At 42.5% G+C, this 22,200-nt stretch overlaps 1 protein-coding gene across 3 annotated transcripts in view; it reads left to right on the forward strand.

The window, feature by feature from the left end:
* Nucleotides 1–22,200, forward strand: part of GFOD1 (Gfo/Idh/MocA-like oxidoreductase domain containing 1) — a 113,456-nt gene that overhangs the window by 79,167 nt on the left and 12,089 nt on the right. The window lies entirely within an intron of this gene.

Below are 22,200 nucleotides of genomic sequence, written 5' to 3' on the forward strand. Positions count from 1 at the left end.
AGTGTTTTGAAATCTGTGGATGAACAATGCTCTATAAATACTGATTCTGATTATTTTCAAAGTCTTATTTAGGTTGCTTGCCAGCTAGCCTTGTTCCTGCAAGCTGCAGCATGGGCTGAATTAGGGATGGTTTACTCTAAACGTTCCCATGACAGGTGCAGATCCAACCTCTGTGTTAAGTTGGGAATGGCACTGGAAGGTCAAATTCCTCTGCCTATGAAACTTCCTCAAGAAGGTGGCTGATGTGAAGTCTCTGTAGATACCCATGCAGGTCCAATTAGTCTAGAGTCATTTTAACAAACAGTATGGAAAAGGAACCACAAGATTGTTTTTAAAATTATTTTCCCTCTACTGCTAGACATTATCAAGTGTGGCAGGTGGATCTGAGAAGGTTGGTGAGTCAGCCCGTCAAGGAACAATATTGTGGCTCTATGATATAATCAGCCAGGGCAGGGGCACTGTTTGCGTGGACATGTTCCTCTCTACATCCACACAGTCCCAAGTGCTGATATTCTAGCACTCCTCTGGTGCTGGAGTCATGAGCAAAGCTCCTATCTGAATCAACCCATGCATGATTACACTTGGTTTTGTAACTGGAAACATATCTCATCCACACTGAAATTCTTTGATTTGATTATTTCATAGAACAGTGGTTCTCAAAGCTGGTCCGCCACTTGTGCAGGGAAAGCCCCTGGCGGGCCGGGCCGGTTTGTTTACCTGCTGCATCCACAGGTTCAGCCAATCGTGGCTCCCACTGGCCGTGGTTCGCTGTTCCAGGCCAAGGGGGGCTGAGGAAAGCGGCAGCCAGCACATCCCTCGGCCCTCGCCGCTTCCCGCACCCCCATTGGCCTGGAGCGGTGAACTGTGGCCAGTGGGAGCTGCGATTGGCTAAACCTGCAGATGCAGCAGGTAGACAAACCGGCTTAGCCTGCCAGGGGCTTTCCCCGCACAAACGGCGGAACGGCTTTGGGAACCGCTGCCATAGAATACACAAATCTCCCAGTATTAGGCCTGGTTTACCAGAAATTTTTGTACCAGTATAATTATGTCACTTGGGGTGTGATTTTTTTTTTAAAGCCAATATAGTTATACTGGTACTATCCCTAGTGTGGGTGCAGTTATACCAGTATAAAGATGCCTTATACCAGTACAGTTTATTCCCCAGGAATAAACTATACTGGTATGCTGCACCTTTATACCAGTATACCTGTATCCATTCTAACTGCCACCAGTATAGTCAGTGATACAACTTTCGCGTATGGACATGGCCTTAGAAATTATGAGCCCTTGGCCAGACTTAAGTTTGTGTTTATTAAGGTATTACTTTGGTTATTAGAAATTGGGACTACATTAAGTGTTGTGAAGTTATGTTCATGTTATTATGCAGCAGTTTGAGATACTGGAGCTATACAATTGTTAAATTGAAGTTGCTGTTTGTGCTGGAGTCACTTCCATTTGACATACGCACTGTCATTATGGAGAGCGATTTGCAACCTCTTTTTTTACCATTGCCATTTATATTTTTTTGCCTACAATAAATCTGTTGTGGTTTTCTAGAAATCTAGTTTTCTGAAACCTGCAGTTTTTACTTGTAGTTCATAGTATGGGGGTTTAATCACAGACACTAGTGCTTTTCCTCAGAGTCCAACAGTGCAGGTAAACATTGCAGTCAGAAAAGTAAATACAATTGATTAGGTTAGTTTTCTTTCTAACATCCAGACCCTGGGTTTCCTACTGATAGTGAGGTTACAACGTTGGCTGCTTGGTGTTCAGTGAAAAAAATCAATCTGAAAACTGTCTTTTTGAATCACTCATAATCATTCAACCTCCTAGGGATTACACGTAGATTGTAGTATGTGTTTGGGAATGCTGGTTATTTAGATCATGGGTTATTATTAGGTTGAAAAATCTTTTTAGGGCTTGTCTACATGGAAGATAAGCTGAAAAGTAAAAGTGTGACTTTAAAGTGCACTAGTTAAAAGCATATTAAGCCCCTGTGGGGATGCTTTCATTCAGAACTAAAAGTGGTTTTAATTTGCTGTAGCTTAATTCACTTAAAAGTGAATTAAATGTCTCTATCTGTCTATCTTTCTAGCTATCATTTCCTCCCCCTCAATCAAATGTGTTGTTTGGTTCTAGAGCAAACTTAAGAATTGCAACAAGTTTTAAATGGGGATAATACAGATTACCAACTGACAGGGATATTGCATTAGTTAATGAACCAGATTCATTCTACCCCGGGCACAAATAGATGCAAACTACAGCCCCTGCACCCATGGGAACACTTGGACTGGAGGGGGGTTCAAATTCAGAGGCACCCTCACCTTAGGAGTTTACCTGGGAAAAATTGCTTTAAATTCTGCCTGGTGCTCTCCTGAGCCCTATTGAGAGAAGTTGCCTGAGGACGTGTCTTCATTAGCAATGTTAAAGCGCTTTAACGTGGCCGTGTAGTCGCATACTATGTATGCGTGGCACCAGAGCTGGGAGAGCGCTGGTGCACTATCTACAGTTCCATTTTACAACGCTGCAACTTTCTCACTCAGAGGTGTGAAAAAACACCCCCCTGAGCGCTGCAAGTTTCAGTGCTGTAAAGTGCCAGTGTAGACAAGGCCTGAGAAACACACACAATGACCCTGACTTAGGACATGCTAGAAGATGGAGGAACCTAGACTGGAGTTGTCTAGTGGCAGAAAGTCTGCCTGAATGAGGTAGAACAACACGAGCCACCCACAATGTCCACTTTGGTGGGAGACACAGAGCTGGTCATCAGTGCCCACAGGGCAAGCAGGACCACCCGGGAATGCTGAGATTTGTTGAGTTCCTTAAACTTTTTAAGTTGGAGCAAAGGGTACTTATTCTCAATTAAAACGAACAAATGGCAAAATATAGTGAATATGGCCTAAGCCATCATTGCTCACTGCAGTGTAATTTAATTGTGTCTTGTAGCAGGGCAGCCTAAATCAAGCTTAACCAGTTTGAGCCTGAATGGCATTTTTTAAGAATTGCATTCAGAAAGATTAAGCTACAGAATGATTGTGGACAGGGGAGGCTGGAATCCAGGCAGCTGGAACCTGATGAATTCTTTCTGTCTCAGTCAGCTGCTTGGGCTGAGGGCTGAGACCTTGGCCCTGATATAAGCTCTGTAGCCTGGGGAGTAATTAAACATGCATCAATCTTTCTGATGGATCCAGAGGTGGAGCAGCTCACGTATTTAGAACTGCGGATTCACTTTGATCCTCACAAGATAAGTTATATTTGCTACTTTTCAAAATGGGTTTATGGCTCGTTTAATAGCATTGAGCTGGCTCTGTCAGGAATAAAATATTAACTAAAAACATTAAGCTACTATCTTAAAATAAAAAAAGACTTAACAAATTTCCCAAAGAAGAACAATGTTAATTTAATTGTGGAGTAATTTCAGATGAAATGGTAATGAAGATACTGATGTAACAGTTAGTTTAAACTAGGGGTCTCGAACGTGCAGCCTGCGGAGGTATTTGCTGCAGCCCGCCAAGCTCCCCGCCCTCCCTCCCCCCGCCACTCCAGAGTTATTTCCTGCGGCTGCCAAGCTCCCCTCCCGCGCCACCTCCCCTCCCCCCCAGCGTGTTGCATCCCTGCTCCTCTGCCTACCTCCAGGTGCTTCCCACCACCAAACAGCTGTTTGGTGGTGCTTAGCGCTTTCCAGGAGATGTGGGTAGGAGAGGGGATCTGTGCACTCAGGGGAGGAGGTGGAGAAGAGGCGGGGCAGGGGCGGGGATTTGGGGAAGGGGTTGGAATGGGGCAGGGAGGGGTCAGACTTGGGGTGGGGACTTCGGGGAAGGGGTTGGAATGGGGTTGGGGAAGGGGTGGGGCCTCATGGAAGGGGTTGAGTGGGAGCGGGGCAGGGAGGGGAGGTTCTTTTGTACCCTTATATGAAAAGGCATCAGTGATATAGCCCTCGGGCCAATGTACTAGTCCTCATGTGGCCCTCGTGGTGATTTGAGTGAGATCCCTGGTTTAAACCATGCATTACTTATAGTCTGTTTATTGTTGTTGTATGACGGGCCAAATTCATTTCTGGTGTAACTCTGGCTAGTCAGTGGAATTATATCTGTGATGAATTTGGCCTGAAGCTTGGTATGGCCAGATTGTGCTTCCGCTAAAGTCCATGGCAGAACTCCCATTGACGTCAAGGGGCGAATGGAACTAGACCCTACGGCAGCTTGGAGCCAGACCTAATAAGAGATACAGTATAACTCTATTTATTCACTTAGAGTAGGGACAGAGTTTATCTGAATAAACAATGAAACCAAACAGGGCTGTAATCTGATTTTTAATATAGGGTAAAGAGGAGGCCTGCTGCCTATTGTATTTTGGTACAATCCAAACTGGGGGAGAATTGGAGGGGATTTATTAAAGTCACTCCACTAGCCAGTTGATGGCAAGTTAGGGCTTGTTTTAGGGAGAAGAATAGTATCAGTGATGCTGCTATAATTCTCCTGTATGGACACTCTGTTCTGGAATCAAATCACTTTGATTCCAGAAAAATGTTGTTGTTATAATTATTCTGCTATGCTGGTCACTTTCCTTGTGTAGACACACCCTTAGATTCTCAGTATGAGAATTATATTTTATCCAGTTGAAACTACATGGGAAATTATGGTTAGGCGAAATGTAATTACCCAGTTTGGAATTAGATCTGGACACTGGAAGTAATGCCCTCCCATCTCTTACAAAAATGCCAGAGGCTCTTTAATGACAAGTGCTTAAGCCAAGTCCTTTGTAACCTTTTTCGGTGGAGAGGGAGGAGGGGAGACAAAGGGGAAGGAAACAGGCCTCAGGTCCTGAACACCAGCTTGTTTTCAAATTCATTTAGAAAGAAAGACTGATTTACCAATCCCATTTTACCCTAGAAAGATAGCTGTTCCTAAGTTAAACAAAACCGAATGTTTACAAGACCAAAGGTTTACAGTACCACAGTTCCCAAGCTATAGTAAATCTTATTCATAACAAAATATGCTCATGCTTCCTATATCATCATCCTACAATAAAGACAGTGATAAAGCTACGGAGTACCTCACTCAGACAGAGGGTAGAAGTTTATAAAAAAAACAACAAACCAAACCATAAAGTGTGTGGAGGATGCACGATTTGCTGCATCGATGATTATGTTGTGTGCAATACACTTATTGACCTGACACGGCAGCTTGTAGTTCTCTCTAAATGAAGACTTGAATTTCCTATTACTTTCCCATCACTCTGCAGACAAGATGTAATTTCCTCCGTGTTCTTAGGGCTGTGTGAATGCAGACAAAACTGTCAGTGTAATGGCTGCATTAATTACTCCAAAGCATCAGTCTTTGACGTTTCTTCTTTGTGAAACGTCAGGGCCAGTGCCAGACTACAATTAGCTTGTTGAGTGTGGGATGGGGAATGGGTTAGGAGAGAATAACATAAAGAGAACTGACTCAGATTAACAGCTGTAAATGTAACCCATTCATATCTGCATAAACAATTCTGTGCAGGACAAGGCAGCCTAAAGAAAATGAATCTGCCCGATTGCCTAATCTTCCCAAATCCTTTACAACAGCTGGGCATCTAGTTGTTTTCAGCTAACAAAAAGAAACATATTAAAGGCAGATGCTAATGCCTGAGTAGAGTGGAGATTGACCATAGGTTGTCATAGCCATATGATTTTTATTATTATAATGTAGACTGAATTGGTGGACTGCATTTTACTGTCAGGGGAATGTAGAGCAATTGGAAGTAATTGGAGCAAATAAAGGACCAAATACAAAGTTCCTTACCCAGTAAATTCCCACTGAAGTTAAAGACTGAATTAAAAAAATGTTTTTTCTTATATTTAAAAAAAAAAAACCCACATGCTGAAGTTAATGGGCGTTTTGCCTTAGTAGACCATGAATAAGGATTTTCAGCTTTTGGGTCAATGATTTTAATGGAAGTTTGTGTGAGTAAAGATTGAGTAGAAACTCAGGAAAGACTGAAGGGTTTGACCATAGATTTTTTTTTTTTTTCTTCCCCCAAGTCCTTTTGGTGGCACGGAAAAGCACCAGACAGTTGCTCGGGAAGGATAAGTCTGAGCATGTTTCAGATGCTTTAGCACAGAGGTTTTCAGCTTGTGATTCATGGAGCTCATCCTGGTGGTCTGTGGATAGTGGACTGATGGATAGATGGTGTTGGCTCTTCCTCTGAATTTCAAGGGGTCAAATTGTATTGACAGCTACAAATACATTAAATACTTCATTAATCTCACTTGCCCATGTAAGCATTTGCTCAACTTGTTACAGGGATGTTATGTGATTGTGAATGAGAAAGAAGGTGACTTTAAACCAATCTCCATCAAAATGTGGTTCATGCTATAAAAAGTTTGGGAATCCATGCTTTGCCATGATACATGGGTAAGTAGGAAAGCAGACTCAGCTGCTGGAAAAGGCCTTGATCCTGGGCTCATTGAAATGAACAGCAAAACTCCCATTGACTTCAGTGATGCAGGATCAGGCTTTGAGTACGTTCATATGCTTCATACCTCCCCCCCCCCCAAAGACTTAAGTTTAAAAGAATTTGGCAATCCACAACTAACAAAGCAAACACCACATGCACAAAAAACTGAAACAAGCAAGCAAACAAAAATGAATATGGGAGCTATTAGAAAAGTTACTGTGGACTTGATCCTCAAGGCACTGAGTAGTCAAAAGCATACTAATATGTAAGCTCTTTGGGGCGAGGGCTACCTTTTTGTTCTGTGTTTGTACAGCACCTAGCACAATGGGCTCGGTCATTGACTGGGGCAGCAAGGCTCCCCTGCAATAAAAATAATAAATAATATGTGTATTCGTGTACAGTGCCTAGCACAATGAGGCCATGAGCCCTCACTGGGGCGTTAAAGCACTATCTCAATACATATAAGTGATAATAAATAATGATCACTGATCTCACTTTTGTACTTTTCCCTCTACTATTGTACCTTCAGTGCTGGTTAGGTGGTGTTCATCTATCCAGAGTCTCCATTGTAACATGCTGTTGTTGGGGCACCTTTTCTCAAGTGATCTGTGCGTTGGTTGCCCCTGCACAACATCTTGCCCAAACAGCCTATCCTGAAGGGGTCTAGCCTCTTTTTTTTTTTTTTTTTTTTTTTTAAAGAAGAACCAGCTGTCTCTCTTTCCTTGATTTAATATCTCTTCAAACCACTGCCACAGTAAAATTGTCTCCTCCAAAATCAGTTCTTCACATCTCCATTTCACCTGCTTTCTTGTCTCAGCTGTGGATTCCTGCCTTGACAATAAAATCAGATTGCTTCTTCCAGCTCTCACACTGCTCATGTGAGGTGTGTGGGTCTTAATACCTGGGTGACACCTTACTTATCATTGACAATAGGTCATGTCCTTTGAGATCTGCATTCCCAATATTCTCTGAAAGGTGTATGTTTTCATCATTTATGTAACATTAAGAATGAACTATTGCAGTGGTTCTCAACCGGGGGTATGCCTGCCCCTGAGTGTATGCAGAGGTCTTCCAGGAAGTATGTCAACTCATCTAGATCAGTGTTTCTCATCCTGGAGGTCACAAACCCCTGGTGGGTCGTGGGATGGGTTTGGGGGGGGTTGTAAGGGCAGGACTGGTATTAGTGGGTGGCAAGCAGAGCAATAGATCCAGAGCCCCATGCCACAGGGGGCCCTGTGAAGCTCTGAAAGGCAGGCTTGCACTTGAGCCCCAGGAGGTGGGGCTTAGGCTTCAGACTCCTAAAAGGGGTACAATAGTCTGGAAAGGTTGAGAACCATTGAACTATGGGATAACTTGAGGTTCCATAATAGTCAAGACTTGGTCACACAGAGTCACAGACTCTGGGTTGTTGAGTTGTTGTTGTTTTTTTAAACATAACTCTGGGGCAAGCTGGTTGCTGGTAGGATACTTTATACGCAGATCTAAACAAGCTGCTTGAGACCTAAACATTTTTTACAAGCTAATTAATTCCATTGTTGGGCAGTGACGGACCTTCTCTCAATTGGCTTTAAATAAAAAGTATATTCATTTGTTTTTTATAATATTCAGATAAGGGAAAGAGATTCAATTTACTTTTGTAAATTATGCTGGCCTTAATAAAAATTATATAAGCCAATGGTACAACCATGATTAATGCCATCCTTGCTATGTATAGCTCTGCCAAATTCATTCCTTTGTCAGGAATTTTGTTTAGCATGGTTTTCTCAAAGAAGTGTAGTATTGCCATAAATTTTCCCGTTACGGATATATTTATTGAACTAATTTTAGTCTTCAAGCCAATCAAGTAACTGACAGCATATCATACTTAGGGTGTGATAATTACATGACAATAATGGTTAGAGTATCATATACTATATATTTTAGTCAGGGCTTCTTGTTATACATACAAGGATTTCTTCAGACCCTTGTGTAGTAAGTTTTGTTTTTCAAGGGCACCCTCCTCCACAACACATCTCAAAGTGTCCTCTTCATTTCCATGCCCAGATCTGTCTCCTGCATAACTATTCCATTGCTAGTGCTGGAAATGTTCAGGTTAATATTGATTTAGATCAATTTCAGAGCAATTCAAAAGCTTTACATCAGAATTCAATAAATGATTCATGCATCATCTAAAAATGCTGGCCCCACTGAATAAGCTAGCTCAGTATTATAGTTCTCAAGCCTGAAAGAAAAAAACACACACTCTCTCTCTCACCCCATTTTGAGCTTTGATTCTTTCTCCTGGTCTTTGCTTGCCAAGCTTTTGAATAGGAAAAATCCTTCTTTCTCTCTTGCAAGTCATCTCTTGCTCCTCCATCATTATTTTTACCACCACCAAAGTGTTTTTGTTTTTTATATTTAAATTGTCAGTTGCCCCATGTGGGTGTTGAAATACCTGTGGTCTCCAAACTAGTTGGTTTCCGCATGTCATTTCACAACAGCCAGATCTCACGGATAGTGATTACTTTTACACAAAGGGCCAAATTCTGGTCTCTCTGAAGTCAGTGGGGGCAATGAGAGGCACTGGTAGTTCTCCCAACCCTGTATAATTCTAGAATATACTTATGAAGGGCAATAACATGCAAAGAGAATTGCTTGGGTAAAGCGTAACAGAGCAGTGGAATGTTTTAGTCCTGGTAGGAAAACACTCCCCTGAAAGTTTTAAATTCACCACCACCAGCTTTCCATAGCTCATTAACCCGTTGCTTATGGCAGGCAATTCCAACCCCGCTGACATGATAAACATGAAGTAACTGCAGGTTTTATTTTGTTTTTACAACTAATCTTGCATAAAAGTGCTGCAATGTGCTTGTTACAGGCTCTTCCTTTATCCCGGTCAGCTCTGTCCCCAGCTGTTATTTATTATTCGTATTATAATAGTGCCTAGAGACTCCACCCAAAATCAGGGCCCCAATGGACGGAGCACTATACAAACCCAGCGTAATAGACAGTCCTTGCCCTAAAGAGCTTACAATCCAAACCGACAAGCCAGGTGCGAGCTGGGGGGAAGGGATATAATGTACAACCGGAGTGATGGTTGCAATTGCAAACAGCATGTTAGTGCCATGACCTTTTGTTGGGTTTCTTTGTAATGCTTTGGGTGGGGTTTTGTTGGGAGGGGATTGGCTAAACAGAGAGAGAGAAAGGAATGGGGAGGGGCATTGAAAGGAGGTAGAGCAAGGAGTACAGGAGAAAGGAGGGAAGAAAGACAGCGTGGAGGGCAGGTGTAGTGAGGCTAAAGAGAAGAGACTGAGGGAGGGAGCTGGAGCAAATCGCCAGTGAGCCCACAGTCAGAGCTGTACAAAACTTGTGCACTGGTGACGTCCTTAACATCTGTAGGTCCCCGCTGCAGCTGCTTGTCTGCTCCTGCCAGCTGAGTTTCTGGATGTGTCCTCCCAGAAGTTTTTTCGTCTTTGAGCTCGTACGGCTTGGGGAGGGGTGGGGTTGCATGGGTCCTGATGCCCCCAGAGTGGGGCGTTTCCCGTGGCAGTTCTGGATTCAGGGGTGCTGGGGGATGGGCAATGCCACCTGTGTCAGAGCTCCTCCCTTTCCCCAACGTTACCGTATACCTGTTGCTGCTGCTTGTCTCTGCTCCTGTGGGCTGAGCTACTGGGAGACACCACAGACTGCCTCGGCCACCAGCTACTTAGCCCCGCCTGGTTTAATTCTATACCCCTGTGGACTAGACGTGGAAAAGAAGATTGAGGGCCTTGGCTCTTCTTTGAGTAATCCTGGGTAAGGTGCTTGGGGCGGGGTGGAGGGAGTGTCTCCTGAGGCCTAGGTAGATAGCATTGTTACACCATATGCTATTAGTTCCTACATGTAATGTTTTCAGTCCTGGGAGCTCCTTTATAATAAGTACAGTGTCTCTCTAATCCTTACAGCAGTGTAGTGATGAGCTAAATAACAGAAGCACTTGCCCATGTGACAGTAATGTTTGAAACCCTGACGCTGTATGGCAAGATTTTCTGTAGCTAAAGTCTAATGAGCTAAGAGAGCCTCTCAATCATCAGTGCAGCCCCTTGGAGCGATGGCATTGAAGTCCATGAGTTTGCACAGGTGTAACTGAGATGGGAATCTGGCCCGCTATATGTTGCCTGGGTTTAAGATGTGACAATGGAAAATCTTGATTTATGGTGCCAAAGATGTATGCCTTGTGATGCCTGAAGTATGCTGAGATATGACTCTATGATTATGGTGCCCCTGAGAGACCAGTGAGAATATCTATTTCCCAGAGCTATCATCGTGATCAAATTTTTAAATAAATTAGAATGACAGCATGAGCTAGTGCCTTCAAGTTCTGTAATTGCATACGATTTCTGAGATGTCAGTCTTGAATTACCTGTTGCAGTCTCTCAACCTTGTACATGTTGTCCACTCTGGAGTGGCTCACAACTGTGAGTGCCTATCTCAGGGCAGACTGTCAGAAAACAGGGCAGACACCCCAAACTGGTGGTGTTCTATATTTAGCCAGTGACAAATGTGAACTCCTGGATCACTATAACAGTCTTAGACTGGAGACTATGACTCCATAGTATCTTGCCACCCAAGCAAGCTGGACTTAGTGCAGGGGTAACTTAAGGGACTTACTGATATGCAGGGCCAGGGTCCTGAGCGGGGGTGGGGGTGGGGGGGGGTTGTTCTCAGGTGGAAGGGGCGGGCCTCAGGCAGAAAGAGCAGGGCCTTTAAATCCACGAGTCCTTTAAATTGCCAACACTATCCCAGGGCTCTGGCAGCAGGGCTCTGGCGGTGATTTAAAGGGCCAACGGCTCTGGCCGCTGCCGGGAGCCCAGGGGCCTTTTAAATTGCCAGCGTGGGGAAGCTGCCCCCTGTCGGTACGGTTGGCTGTGTACCGGCTCTTGCCGGTCTGACATACTGGACCATATCGGCTTACTTCCACCTCTGACTTAGTGATAAATGGTTACTCCAAAAATCACACCATATTTAGGTTGTTCCCAGTCCCAAGAGACCAGATACTTACTCCAGATCAATGGGTATCTGTACACCAAAGACAACATCTGTAGCCAATCCTGTAATAAATTATCTAAAGGTTTATTAACTAGGAAAGAGAAATAAGTGTTATTTACAGGTTAAAGCAAGGAAACATATACACACAAATGAGTTACCATCTAACTGGTTTCAGTTTGAATTCTCACAGGACCAGAGAAACCAAACAGCAAAGAGATGAAGAATCTTCATATCCACTATTTTTATTTCCCTCTTCCAGCATTCGGATCAATGGGTTGAGGCCTTCTGCACATACGTCTCCATGGGTGGATGGGGCAATTAACAAAGCTTTTTTCTTATAATGGCCCATTTTAATAGTCCTCTTGGATGGATAGGGGGACGATTCCCATGCCTGGGTTCACAAGTTCAAAGCAAAACTTACATATTTTCTTATAGCATAGAATACTGACATTACAAGAGAGATTAATGCATGCAGCAACTTACAAGCACTTCATAGAGTCTAAACACTACATATGTTCTTATAAGACTAACACTTGTTTTGAGCAAAACTAACATATAGGTGAACCAGTCTGGCCTCCAGCTATGAGTTTGTCAGTCCTTAGCTAATGCAGGCAGTTTTGGCAAGAGCTGGCACTTCGTCTGCCAGCCTCACACGTGTATGCTAGTTATATGTAGTAAAACTGAAAATGGTTAGTCCAGCTTCACATAAATCAGAATGTGACTGAGTTTAATATTAAAACCGTTCTTGTGCGGTGTAGGATGCATGCATCCTGTCAGTTCTATAAATCTGACCTACGGTTTAAAGTTCCATCCAAATACAACTCCTAGTAGCTGTACTTCTTTCCTTCCAGCTTTACGCCCACAGAACTTTGCTTTACCAAACTCAAGTTTTGTTTTCCTATAATCAATACATTTGGATAGTTGAGGAGAAAATTTTTTGAGGTAACGGCGGAATATTGACCAAAACAAATATATAAAGACACATCTTCATCTGCAGACTCAAAGAAATGGGATGGCTTGGATTAATTGGCTTCAGAGGTTTTTACATTCCTTACTAACACACCCAGTCACCTTTTGTACCAGAAGGTATACATGCATATAATAGCGTGTATTAATTTAAATAACTGAGTTTAATCTTTCTTTGTATTTATATTTTTTAGTTAGTTTCCTAAAGAGAGGCTGATTCTCATTGGTTGGTAACCATTCAAATGTGTTTACTTGCAACTAAATATAGTCTTTATACTAAATTTAGTACTACTTGTTTGCCCATGCATACAGGTCTCTCTCTCACTCTCTCACACACACACACACACAAAGGTATTAAGCACCTGGTATTAATATATGTATATATCTATATGTGTGTGTTGGGTAATCATGCTAAATTGTTCTATGCTTATTCTTACTCACTTATGCTAAAGCATATATCCCATATTGCCCTAGGAGAGGTATAACTCAGCACTTGGCTGAGGTAAATACAGAAGCTGTCCAAAGCTAGGTAGGTGAGTGTTATGAAACAAAAATACAGTGTGGTACAAGGATATAATGTAAGGTGTATGGATGTTTTGTATTAGGGAGTGTCTTCATGCCCCTTAATATTTGGAATTTACTATTCAAAACAAAAGATGGGGAAAATACAGGAAGGGTAGTTTAAACTTAAACTTAAGTGACATGAACAGTGCTGTGTAACTTATAAATAGCCATCCTATAAAAGATGGCTAGTTTAAGGGGGCATTCTATGTAAGTTAAACTGAACATGCTGTGAGAATTTGCTTCCTGGGAAGGATTGGTGAGGTACTTTCTTTTTTTCTTTCCTGTACCATGTTACTTTGCCTTTAGACAATAAATTTGGCTGAGCCGGGTTATTTGGTCCCTTGAACATTCTTAATAATGAACCGCAAGTATAGTCAGTTAGTTGGCTATACTTTTAGACAATATTCTTTGGGCTAACCAGGAGGATATACTATATCTATGCATATTTATTTAAGAAATGATATTGTTGAACATACATTTATTCATATTCTTCAGTTTTACATTTTTATTATATTGGAAAATGGTGAATGACGCATTTCCTTATTATGATGACTTTTTTACTCATGATTTGTTTCCAGCTGCATTTGATGGAAATTGCAATTAAATTAAAAATTCAATTAAAAATGCACAAGCACATCATTTTAGAATAGGTTTTTATTAATTAAATAAAACAACCTTAAATATTCTGGACACAAGGAAAAAAAGTTTTTATCAAAACATGTTTTGCATTTAAAACTACAGTATGTTCCCAATTATCTGAACAGCACAGATTTAATTTGGATAACTGGGAGTCTGGTTAATCGAGATAGCAGGAGCCATTCAGCAGCAGTCTGGTGGTCCCTGTGGTCGGGGGCTGCTACTCCTCCTTGCAGTTCTGGCCAGGGTTCTCTCCGCTCTGTCCTGCTCACTCACTCCTGTAACAGCAGGGCAACAGAGGGCTCCCTGGTTGCCAGTGACACCCACTCCCTGCAGGACCGTGGGGGGGGGGAAGAGGGCTGTGGGGCAAAGCAGAGACCCCCAGACAGGACTCTGCTCTGCCCTGCCAGGACAACACCTTCTCTGCACCTTGTGTGTGCAGGGATCAGGTGTCACTGCCAGCTCTGCTCTGTTCTGTTCCGCTTACTCGTTCCCGGGAGAGCAGAGCTGTATAGGGCTCCCTTGCTGCCGCAGGAGCAATTCTCTGCTTTATTATCCGAACCATTGTCCGAATCCCATCTCTCAGCATGAAGTACATGCTGCAGAGGTCAGGTATCTTATGCTGGCGGACAAGGATGGGTTTAAGACAATGTGGAGGTTTGGATAATAGGGTTTTAGATAAATGGGAATATACTGTCATTGATTAAACAAAGGTAGCATTAACTGTGGTTAGTGAATTGACAGATTTTCAAAGTTATTTAGGTGCCTAGAAATGTAGAGAGGTGTCTCGTGGGATTTTCAAAAGTACCTAAGCAGGTTTGGTGTCTAAGTCATGTTGAAGTCAATGGGAATTAAGTGTCTAACATGCCAAGGTGCTTTTAAAAATCTCAGTAGGTGCCTCTCCAAATCTTAATACCTAAATACCTTTGAATATCTGGCTCCTCCTCTTCTTCCCTGTTTTTAGAATAAGTAGATCTCATCCTTTCCCACCTGGTTTGTATTCATAGTCTGGAAGAGGAAAACAAGCTTTGTTAACTCCTAATAAATGTCTAAACTTTGAATAAACTAATCCACATGAAGAAAATATCCTTTCTGCACCTGCTGGCTCAACTGAACCGAAAAGTAATTAAGGTAAAAGCTTTTCTGCACAACAGAAAACTGAGAACTGAAACTCCCTTAGATTTGCAAAAATGAAATACCGGCTGTTGCTCCAGTGTGAAGACTGAACATAATATAGATACATAATGCAGTGCGGAACATTGTGACATATTTATAAAGCTTGAGTTGACCTCAAAAGTTTAGGATGTGTTTTCCCTGATTCTGAATATAATTAAAGCTCATTCAAACTGATGAGGACTCATCAAAGCAGCATCTCTTTTTAATTATTTAAATTATTTTAATAATTATAGTAAGTTTAAATCTTATTACAGGTTGTCATAATTTCACATTTAATTTTAAACAGGTTCATTTTTTAAAAGAAAAATTGTATTTAATTTAAATTAAAAAAATCTGATTTAAATAACTTTAAAAAAAATCTTTTATTTTTATCCACCATGGCACACAGGTGGGGGAGTTCAGCCTACACTCTGAGGACCCCATTCCCTATTTAAACATTCAGACTATCCTTGAAATGTCTAAATCTGCCCTTTCTCTTCAAAAAATATACTTTTTTCTGCTGACTAATTTAACTCATTCCACCAAATCTCAGTATCTTGAAAACTCCCTGAGCAACAGTGATAGGTGCAGGCTCTGGACTAATGAATCTTTGTGATGTAAATGCAGTTTTTGATTAGATGCCCAGACTCCAAATAAAGGCCTTTTTGATTTCCATGTGAACAGGAGGAGGAGAAAATATTTGATTGTAGGTTCACATCCTGAACTGAACAAGTCCAGGGCTAGCCTCGTTCCAGCTGGACATTGGACATCTAATTTTGTTTCCAGTGAAAATGGGGCTGTCAGCGTATTTGAAGGAGTCAAGCAGATGGAAAAATAAAGCTGGCATTGCAGATTTTGAGAATTGATTAAATTGGAAAGTCTGTAAGTGAGTTAGGGCTGTCGTGCATTGGGCAAGTCATGGAACCTGATATATTCTCTGCTAATTATTTAGGACATCTGGCAAGTACAGGGATTGTGTGTGGGTAGAGTGACTTGCTGGAAAGCAGATAACCAAAGAGCTATATGACTTATATAAAATGTAGTATTGCCAGTCCCAAGCATTGAAATATCATTGAGTTGGGTCCCCAGAAAATCATGGGATTGGCTTAAAATTTTAAAAATATACATAAAGTTTGTGTTCTAACTGCCTGGTGGTTTTTGAGCCTTTAGTTTCGTGTTTTCAAGCTTCTCTCTGCAACCAGGAGGGCTAGACACTTATTTTTTTTTTTAAATGAAAGCTGAGATTCACACATAATCACATGATTCCATAAGCTGTTGCTGTAAGAAAAGCACCAACTATTATAAATGATATCTATATGACATAGATAATAAAATCATGTGAGTTGATAGCATTGAAAATGTTGTGTTAAATCTTTGGGCTTGTGAAAGGTATCAGATTATCTTGTCTACAAAACAGGCAGATGCCCCACTTTGCCTGGAGCAAACACGTCCAGGGAGTTAGGGTGAAAATTCATCCTTGTATAGAGGGCCAGCACAAACCTTACATGCCCAAAATAAGGATTGAATAGGACCTAAGTGGTGCATCGGCCCTGTATGGGTGTGTGTGTGTGTGTGTGCATAGGGCTTTGCTCAAGGGTGTATTTTACTCTCAAAATTAGTACAGTCTCCATAGCTCATTCAGTTCTTGGCCTTTGCTGAGCTTGCTAACAGGGACGCCAAGCAGAGATAATATTAGTGATGGTTTTCTGAAGTAGACTCCTGGACTTAGACTAAAACTACCAGCTCATTTCAAAAGCTGACAGATGCCACCAGCTTTCAGTGACAAGTGCCCATATCTGAATGTAAACTGGTGACCTAGAAGCCAAAGCCTCTTGTGTCATTTTGCCAATCTCCTGAACTACTAGTCCCCTCACCTCAAGGCGAGCAGAACACTTGACTGCACTGCTGCCTGTGATAGCCTGGTGTGGTTACATTGCTTGTCTCTCTCTCTCCAGTTTGACAAGGCACAGGAGCATTGTGGGAGCTACAATACTTAAAACAACCTGGAACTGAAGCACCCATTTCTACTGTTCAGAACCAGCACCTTGTTCACCATTCGGCCAGATTCTGAGCTTAGTTATACAGGTCTGACTCCAGAGTGAAACCACTGGAGTGATGATGGAGATACGCCTGTGGAACTGACAGCAGAATTTGGCCCATTACGTGGAGTGACCCCTTTTAGCAATGCCACACTTTCTGACTTGAAAAGGTTCTCCTTCCACCCCTTCCTGCCCCCCCCCCCACGCGCGGGTGATAGCTCACCTTACCTGATCACTCTCATTACAGTGTGTATGGTAACACCCATTGTTTCATTTTCTCTGTGGATATAAATCTCCCCACTGTATTTTCCACTGAATGCATCCGATGAAGTGAGCTGTAGCTCACGAAAGCTTATGCTCAAATAAATTGGTTAGTCTCTAAGGTGCCACAAGTCCTCCTTTTCTTTTTGCGGATACAGACTAACATGGCTACTACTCTGAAACCAGCCAAAGAGAGAGTCTCTTTGAGCTGGGAGTGGGGGGGCTTTTGAAGATAGGATGATAGAAATGGTGACTGAAGCTCTGCAAACTAACTTATTTTATTACAAAGTGTGAATTCCCCCCACCCCCCTTGAAGGTAATACAGCAATAGGGGGTGAGTAGAGCACTCAGGAATGGGGTCGGATTGAGCGCTCTGGATGGCCACACTTGTGTAAAATTATTATTTTATTTAAGAACTCCAGGACAAGGATAAGAACCTGCAAAAGAGCCAGTCCTTTTGAGATTCACAACATACGTATTGTTTTATATAAATTAGATGTATCTGAATCTGGTGCTTCTCACTGTGGGTAAATATCTTATTATTTTGGCTGAAATAAGCTTGCTATGTTTTCCTTAGCTTTTGTGTCGTTAATGTGGCTCTTGCTATCTGCAACAGTGAGCTGCTCTTGTGAAAGATGTTTGTAGGAAAAGCTGCGCTTAGCTCAGTTAAAGGCAGTGATGAAATGACCAGGAGAATGACCGTTATTCCCCTTGCTAAATTGGCTTCTCAAAAGTATCATGTCCAACAGTGGACATGACTAGACCTTGACCCTAGGCCTGGGCAGCAGGAGGTAAATATTGTATCTAGGTTAATTCCTAAAGAATCCAATTTTGGAACTTGCAGCCAGAAATGCATATGTTTTCTTGAGACTGTCAATATTTAAAGAAGAGTTTCTCCTTCAACCCTGCCTTTTGGTCAGCATGCAGCTGATTCATTCCCACAGCTCAAAGCTAAGGTGCTCATTCCTTAGGAGAAGGAAACCTGGGGGTGGCGGGGAGAGGTGGGTGGATTTTGATCTCCCTGTTTCTTATTCTGTCTGCACCAACATGTCAAAGTGCTCTAAATCAGCTGTTTTGTGCAAACCTTTCATGTTCTCCCTGTTTCAAGAAAACGATTGTAGCAGCTTACTTATAAATGTACAGCTGGGGAGAGAACAGAGCTTTGTATCTCAGAGAGCAGGGATTCTCAAACTGGGGGTCAGGACCCCTCAGGGGGTCACAAGGTTATTACATGGGGTGTCATGAGCTGTCAACCTCCACCACAAACCCCACTTTGCCTCCAACATTTATAATGGTGTTAAATATATAAAAAAGTTTTCTTAATTTATAAATGGGGGAGGGGAGGTCGCACTCAGAGGCTTGCTATGTGAAAGGGATCACCAGTAAAATAGTTTGAGAGCCACTGGCATAGAGTCAAATGCTGAACCGCGTCATCCTGAAAGACCCGTGCTGATGATAATATAAGAGCTATCTGGGCACAAAGCAGAAAGCTGTTCAAATCCCCGACAGGGTAGAGCAGGGATCTCAAACTCAAATCACCACCAAGGCCACATGAGGGCTAGTACATTGGCCCGAGGGCCGCATCACTGAAACCTTTTCATACAACATTACAAAAGTGTAGTCAAAAATGAAAAAAATGAAGAGTAATATAGTATGCTATTAAAAGTCAATGTATTAACTTTTTAAGAACTGTAATGTGAAGAGGGCTTTTAATAAAATATTAACTCCTGTAACTATTCCTTATGTGGTCAGTAACACTGATGATGATCTACACTAACTGTCTATCAACGTAGCTGTAATGGCAGGAACTTTTTAAAGTAACTATTCATACAAAATACATTGCCACTTTTAACAAACATTCTTCCCAACTACTCACAGCAAAGAATTATACATGCTGAACTTCATACCTCATATTGCTCATCTAGTCCATGAGGCCCCGCCCCTTCCCCAAATCCCTGCCCCAGCCCCGCCTCTTCTCTGCCTCCTCCCCTGAGCACGCCATGTCCCCACTCCTCCCCCTCTCTCCTGGAAAGTCCTAAGTGCTGCCAAACAGCTGTTTGGTGTCAGGGAGTGCTGGAAGGTAGGCGGAGGAGTGGGGATGTGGTGCACTGGGGGGGGAGGGGGGGAAGCTTGGCTGCCAGTGGAGTCGGCACCTATGGTGGGCCGCAGGAAATAACTCCTCAGGGCTGTATGCTCTCAAGATTTGTATTTGCGGCTTTTTTAATTAATAAAGAATCCAATTTCAAAAACAGATCAAAATGCTGCAAGAAGAAACTGCAAGATTACCCCCTCCCTTTCTCTCTCTCTCTCGGTTCTGCTCTTCCCTCCATGTGTGGGCCTAACTCCCACTGATTCTAAAGGCAATTCCCCTGTGTCTCAGAGCCCATAGGGTGCTCGATCTTATTTTGTTGTTGTCTGTTTGTTTGTATATTGGTAGCACCAAGAGGTTCCAATCAGGGCTCAGTTGTTGTAGGCACTGTACACACATATTGTAAAGATTGTCCTGGGGCTCCAAAGAATTTACAAATACAGTGCAGTCTTGCCCTCATGTACACACGTGTGCATAGCTGCATATTTTATGTGATCAGTGACGGTGTGGAGGACAGGAAAAAAATGAGCAGCAAGTGTTGGGAGAGGAGGATGAGAATCAAATTGGAACAGGAACTGAACCCAGAGGACTCTCTCTTCCACTGTGTAGATCAGCTCACGATTGAGCCCCTGGGGATTCCTCATTGAGAGATTTGACTGTATCGGGGACCATTTGACCACTCCTATTTTCTTCCAGCGAAGATTTAAAGAAAACTGTGGCAAGCAGAGATAATCCTTATGAAATACTGTCTGTCTAGGAATAATCATTAGAATTTCTTATTATTAGTCTCATGTTCTCACATCACATAATGACACCCTAGGATATAATTGCACCCAACATTTTCTCTGTGTTCATGGCTAATGGTCCAAACTAGGACCCACTGTAAAGCATCCATGTAACAGAAAATGGCCCATTGAAATAATCACCGAGCTGTATCTGAAGCAAATGGTACAGCAAAACATTATCTGTTAAAGGTATATAGGTCAGGAAGATGAATGCAAACACATCCTGCACTGTGGCATCACTGAAGGGATTACACAGGAGCAGGAGAAGACTGACTATAAAGGAGAATTCTTAGACGCCAGTCTGTAGGTAATCTGTAAAGATGAGAAAGGAAATGTAGAAAAGAAAACCATGGCTGTTTGAAAGGGAATCCAGTAAAATATAGCACAATTAGAAAAAGTTTGTGTCTATAGCTATGTCTGCCCTTACAGCAGCATGTCGAGTACATACATTACATGCTCCCCCTAGCATGGGTATAAATAGCAGTGTAGGTGGTGAGGCACTACTTAGGCGAATAGAGTGAAGACACACCAGAACCTTACATGGCTCTCCACTCACCCAAACAGTACCTTCTGCATCCACAGTGGTATTTTGAGCAGCATAGTGTCCCACTGCCAGAGACTTTCCCTGCCACAGAGAAAGACTCCGGCAGTGGGGAAAGGCTCTGGCAGCTCCCTGCCACTGGACCCTTTTCCCACTGCCAGAGCCTTTAACTGATGCATGTAGCTACACAGTCCAGTGAGGACACCGTCTGCTTTTCACTGCAATGTGTGGCTACACGTAACTTACATGCTGTCACCAGTGTAAACAAGGTCTATTTGTCAGTAGCCCTATAAAAGGTGGTGGTGGGGGGAGTTCATTCCCTTCAGGGCCTTTAATCCTGTGGAGATGATTTACCAGTTTTGACTACCTCTTCGGTGGTGACAGCCCAAGCTCCAATTCTGATTGGTCCAACATGTAGCAGACAAAGACTGAATAGGAAGTGTATATAAATTGATTGTCAAGGCCAGATTGTGACCCTTCTTCCTCCCCACTGGTGAGCAGTTAGTTACTTATGTGAGTGGTCCCAGTCTGACCCCAAGGGGTTGTCTGTCTTATCTGAGCACCTCATAAACATTTACGAAAGTATCCTCACAACATCCCTATGAAGGAGGGAAGTACTATACTCCATTTTAGAGACAAGGGACTGAGTCACACAGAGATTAAATGGCTTTCCTGAGATCACACATTTAGTCTGAGCCAAGAACTGAACATGCATCTCCAGAGTCCTTCTCCACAAGACCTTCCTTCCTTCTCTCAGGCTTTTGTGTAGACAAAGGCAGGACATAATGCAGGGCCGGATAGGTGATAGGAGTTCTGCCATTGCTCATCAGACATAAAAATCTATCTGTGCTATTATAAATGGAATTAAGATTTCAAGAACTGTCAGGTCTTTTCACCCTCCTTTCCATGTGAAAAGCCCAGGTACAGCCATAATATATACAACACTTTGAGTCTTTTTTTGTCTGGGAACAGGTGTCACTTGTAACTAATGCTCAAATTGCAATGGTACAAAGTGATTTACCCCGCTGTCATTTTGAATTGCTTTCTGCATGCTAGCAGTTATTGCAGGTCTTTTCGTGTAACTTTACCTTGCCAGCACTGCATTTGTATATGTACAGGAAGAAAGAAGTCATCAAGAAGACCATAATAAAACAACTATTAGATATTAAAGCCTGCATTGCATTCAACACACCCAGGTAGCTTGTTAAAACAGAACCCTCATAAAAAGTTCAATATAACAATGTGCACATATGGGAAATGTGGGAGGACAGATCGTTACAGCTATATGCTTACATGTTTGACCTCTTTTGAGACATCACAGGTCGTCTTTGACATCCTAGATATGTTGCTAATGTCTTGACAAGGGGCTCCCTCAAATATTTTGCACCTCAGCCAGAATGATTCATGATGTTCTGTGGGTAAAATACTATTTCTCACTCCCCCACCCAAAATAATCCAACAATCCAATACACCTCCCTCCCCTACAGAATCCATCAAACAGGAAGGGTGGGGATGGAGAAATGAGTCCCCTCAGAAGAAAATCCCAGGATTTTCAGTGCCCTAGTATGGGCTACTATGGGCATAAGATCTCCTCTACCATGCGCTTCTGCAAATAAGAATGAGGGAAAGCTTGGATTAACGTCTCACTTTTGTACCCCTTTTTCGGCATGAATGAATTTTGAAAACAAGAAGGGGTTCGTTTTCATTGCAGTGCTC

This window comes from Lepidochelys kempii, chromosome 2 (assembly GCF_965140285.1).
Source record: "Lepidochelys kempii isolate rLepKem1 chromosome 2, rLepKem1.hap1, whole genome shotgun sequence".
NCBI classification, from domain to species: Eukaryota; Metazoa; Chordata; order Testudines; family Cheloniidae; genus Lepidochelys; species Lepidochelys kempii.